We start from the raw sequence: 5,000 nt of genomic DNA, 5'->3' as shown, positions 1-5,000 counted from the left end.
TTTCGCTTCTGTTCGTCTTGCGACGATCCAAGAATTTCACCTCTAACGTCGCAATACGAATGCCCCCGCCTGTCCCTATTAATCATTACCTCGGGTTCCGAAAACCAACAAAATAGAACCGAGGTCCTATTCCATTATTCCATGCACACAGTATTCAGGCGGGCTTGCCTGCTTTAAGCACTCTAATTTGTTCAAAGTAAACGTGCCGGCCCACCGAGACACTCAACAAAGAGCACCCTGGTAGGATTTAAACGGGGTCCGCCTCGGGACGCGAAAGCACCCCTTCGGCTCGCCCCACCGGCAGGACGTCCCACGATACATGCCAGTTAAACACCGACGGGCGGTGAACCAACAGCGTGGGACACAAATCCAACTACGAGCTTTTTAACCGCAACAACTTTAATATACGCTATTGGAGCTGGAATTACCGCGGCTGCTGGCACCAGACTTGCCCTCCAATAGATACTCGTTAAAGGATTTAAAGTGTACTCATTCCGATTACGGGGCCTCGGATGAGTCCCGTATCGTTATTTTTCGTCACTACCTCCCCGTGCCGGGAGTGGGTAATTTGCGCGCCTGCTGCCTTCCTTGGATGTGGTAGCCGTTTCTCAGGCTCCCTCTCCGGAATCGAACCCTGATTCCCCGTTACCCGTTACAACCATGGTAGGCGCAGAACCTACCATCGACAGTTGATAAGGCAGACATTTGAAAGATGCGTCGCCGGTACGAGGACCGTGCGATCAGCCCAAAGTTATTCAGAGTCACCAAGGCAAACGGACCAGACAAGCCAATCCGATTGGTTTTGATCTAATAAAAGCGTCCCTTCCATCTCTGGTCGGGACTCTGTTTGCATGTATTAGCTCTAGAATTACCACAGTTATCCAAGTAACGTGGGTACGATCTAAGGAACCATAACTGATTTAATGAGCCATTCGCGGTTTCACCTTAATGCGGCTTGTACTGAGACATGCATGGCTTAATCTTTGAGACAAGCATATGACTACTGGCAGGATCAACCAGGGAGCTGCGTCAACTAGAGCTGAGCAGCCGGCCGCCCGGGAGTGTGTCCCGGGGGCCCGCGCGAACACGCAAGCGTCCGCTCAATTATTCTGCAAACAGGAGGAGGCCGAGCTCCCCTGCACGATACACCTCGAAACCCTCTCAGGTCCCGGCGGCGCGCAGCGCCGTCCTAGGTACTTGGTCGGTTTCGAGAGAGGCGCAATCGCCCGGAGTTAGGCGAGTAGACGGTTTTAGTGCGAACACCCTTGCTCCCAACTGAGCTTGCCGCTGCCGACAGAGGCCCGGGAGCGTGCTGTCGTGGCATTGCCGGCGGGAGACAACACGCGCCACCTATGGTGACCGGCAGCTCCAACGCCAGCGCCACACAAGGGCAAAGCCCCACTTGGGTGCAGAAGCGAACTCTCCCAGCACAGCGCACGCGCCAACACGTCCGCACAACTGCGATACAAACCACCTGCGAGAACCGCTGGGGCGACCGAGCAGCAGACGGCGTCGCGGCGCCGAGTGCCAGGCGGCGGCGCATCCTCAACGCACACAGTCCTCAATCAGACCAGCACACTGCAGATGTCCACCGCGCTTCGCACCGGGCTCGGCTGAACCAACTTTGGCCGCCAGGCGCCGCGTGCAGGGTGCGCCGCAGCGTAGCTGCGCCGCCTGCCGGGCCCGTCGGCTGGCGCTCCTGCCACTCGGCGCCCCCCACCAGCCGGCTGTTGCGCGTGCGCCCACGCAGCGCGCGGCCAACACGCCGGGCGGCCCCCCTTCACCGGCCGGGAACAGTCCCACCAAGCCACCGCCGCGTATCGCTTCATACCCACATGGGCCTAGTCACGTGTGTGGATGTGGCGGGTACCGCTGAAACAACCGGTTAATAGCTGTACCGATCGTCGCCATCACAGATTCACCTCCAGCGTGAACAACCGCTCAACAACGGATTTCCAGTTCATTTGCGTATCTTGGGCAGTAAACGTAGATGTCCACCTACATTTGCGAATTCAACAATTCTTGCATGCCAGGATGTCATGTGTCACGACACGCTACATCAGACCACATACACACTGCGACATGTGCAGAAGAGAACACGTGGAAGGTGGCCCGCGCAAGTATGCGATGTCCCTTCCGCGATCCACTGTCAACCGGCATCTGCGGCATGTCCCAGATATGGAACGCGGTCCACCAGGGTAGCACTTTGTGTGAGGCAATACGACAAAGTCGGAATACACGCGTCACTACATCAGACGGCTCACGCTGACCTGACCTGACCTGACCTGACCTGACTCACCGCACCACCACCCCCAGCGACCCAGGGTGACATACAATGCGTTCGTACGTTCCTCCCACACGCCTCTACGGCGTACCACAGTGCAACCTAGCTGTTATTGGGAGACGAGACAAGTAGCATCGAGCACAACATATGGAAATTGAGATTCGACACCGTTGGGCACAGCCAGCGTACAGTCACACGTATCACACTACTTCACTCTGTACGTAACTACCGATGATCGGTACAGCGTGTGGGTTACGCGTACGACATCAGCGGACAATGGACACAGACCATACCACGACGTACACTGAGGGCGTCGACATCTGAATGCAACTGAACAGCTGCGAGGCTCATTTAACACTCACACGCCAGACCGACCAGCTTGAGAGGACAGAGACACAAAGAGGGGGACAGAGGGGGGGGGGGCCGATATAGTCCTATTGCAGTACAATTGACAGTGGATAGCGGGAATATGTGGAAAGTAAGCAACACTCGCAAGACATCTACATGAGGATAACAACGACACCAGAGATTCCGAGCAGTGAACTATGTTAGGCAAAGGGACAACGTGGGTTAGGTTAAGGGACAACGTGGGTTAGGTTAAGGGACAACGTGGGTTAGGTTAAGGGACAACGTGGGTTAGGTTAAGGGACAACGTGGGTTAGGTTAAGGGACAACGTGGGTTAGGTTAAGGGACAACGTGGGTTAGGTTAAGGGACAACGTGGGTTAGGTTAAGGGACAACGTGGGTTAGGTTAAGGGACAACGTGGGTTAGGTTAAGGGACAACGTGGGTTAGGTTAAGGGACAACGTGGGTTAGGTTAAGGGACAACGTGGGTTAGGCTAAGGGACAACTTGAGTTAGGTTAAGGGACAACTTGAGTTAGGTTAAGGGACAACTTGAGTTAGGTTAAGGGACAACTTGAGTTAGGTTAAGGGACAACTTGAGTTAGGTTAAGGGACAACTTGAGTTAGGTTAAGGGACAACTTGAGTTAGGTTAAGGGACAACTTGAGTTAGGTTAAGGGACAACTTGAGTTAGGTTAAGGGACAACTTGAGTTAGGTTAAGGGACAACTTGAGTTAGGTTAAGGGACAACTTGAGTTAGGTTAAGGGACAACTTGAGTTAGGTTAAGGGACAACTTGAGTTAGGTTAAGGGACAACTTGAGTTAGGTTAAGGGACAACTTGAGTTAGGTTAAGGGACAACTTGAGTTAGGTTAAGGGACAACTTGAGTTAGGTTAAGGGACAACTTGAGTTAGGTTAAGGGACGACTTGAGTTAGGTTAAGGGACAACTTGAGTTAGGTTAAGGGACAACTTGAGTTAGGTTAAGGGACAAATTGAGTTAGGTTAAGGGACAAATTGAGTTAGGTTAAGCGATAATCTGGTACAGCCACAGTTAGGTTAAGCGATGATCTGGTACAGCCACAGTTAGGTTAAGCGATGATCTGGTACAGCCACAGTTAGGTTAAGCGATAATCTGGTACAGCCACAGTTAGGTTAAGCGATAATCTGGTACAGCCACAGTTAGGTTAAGCGATAATCTGGTACAGCCACAGTTAGGTTAAGCGATAATCTGGTACAGCCACAGTTAGGTTAAGCGATAATCTGGTACAGCCACAGTTAGGTTAAGCGATAATCTGGTACAGCCACAGTTAGGTTAAGCGATAATCTGGTACAGCCACAGTTAGGTTAAGCGATAATCTGGTACAGCCACAGTTAGGTTAAGCGATAATCTGGTACAGCCACAGTTAGGTTAAGCAATAAAGTTGGTTAAATTTGGTATTGTGGGAAAGGGGGAAGAGAGAGAGAGGGGGGGGGGTGGATAGTGGTGGCAGTACGCGGATGCCTGAGTCACCGTCAGATACGTCACGTCGGTTCGATGCTTGTAGCAAGAGGCTGGCGGGTCTGTGTCTCTCACTTCTGCAATTTTTCATGTGGTATAACACGAGGGCGGGGGGTGATATTTGGTGCCCCTCTGTGTAGGATGTGTGTTGGTTTATCTGAGCAATGGTAGTTGTCGGAGGAGTGGGGTATTGTGCTTTTATAGGTGGACCTACTGCTCTGGTTATCATAGTGTCGACGGTGCAATGTCGCAGAGAGGATGCACTCGACATTGTCGCATTCCAGATGTTTACGTATTGTGTGTCTCCGTTGCAGGCCGAGAGTGGTGCATGTTCGAGTGTCTGGCTGACGTGCGATTCACGTTGTGTGCCCAGTCTTACAGCACGTATAGGGACATTCGCATAAATCATCTATATGTGGCCTTGCATCATTTACTAAGCAGTGCCGTGAGACGACCGAACTATTAGGAAAGTACTGATGTACCGCATAATGTTTACCTTCCACCACACGGCGAGTATCGACTGTGCCCAGCGTTGCCACCGCAGGCAGCGGTCACCGTCACCATTGTGCGGCGGAACGGAACATCTATATCCTCAGAGGAGCACTCTTTGCCGCCGGGCGTCAGGTCTCGCGGCCTGCCGGCCAGCGCCCACGACGAACTTACTGCATGTATAGGGACAGCGGGAATTTGGCATACTTGATATAACTCTTCATGAGACGCAAGATATAGGGGTGGATTGCAACTTACGACTGCGAGAAAAGTCCGCCGTTCATCCGCCGGAGTTGCGATTTCGGCGGGGCACGTACGGTCGCGGGTGGAGCACTTGGTGCGGCGTACGCACCCGGGTTGCGGCTCCTGCGCTGGAGGGGGGTGCA

General features: G+C 53.0%; 1 non-coding gene across 1 annotated transcript in view; it reads right to left on the bottom strand.

Moving 5' to 3' along the window:
- Positions 1–1,023, bottom strand: part of LOC126327445 (small subunit ribosomal RNA) — a 1,893-nt gene extending 870 nt beyond the window's left edge. The window contains exon 1 of the ribosomal RNA XR_007561261.1: positions 1–1,023. This exon is cut by the window's left edge and continues 870 nt beyond it. This is a non-coding gene — a ribosomal RNA (small subunit ribosomal RNA).
- Positions 1,024–5,000: the final 3,977 nt, after the last annotated feature.

This window comes from Schistocerca gregaria, unplaced genomic scaffold, assembly GCF_023897955.1.
Source record: "Schistocerca gregaria isolate iqSchGreg1 unplaced genomic scaffold, iqSchGreg1.2 ptg001048l, whole genome shotgun sequence".
In the NCBI taxonomy this organism is placed as follows: Eukaryota; Metazoa; Arthropoda; class Insecta; order Orthoptera; family Acrididae; genus Schistocerca; species Schistocerca gregaria.
The sequence above is the reverse complement of the archived record's forward strand: the minus strand, read 5'-3'. Positions and strand labels throughout refer to the sequence as shown.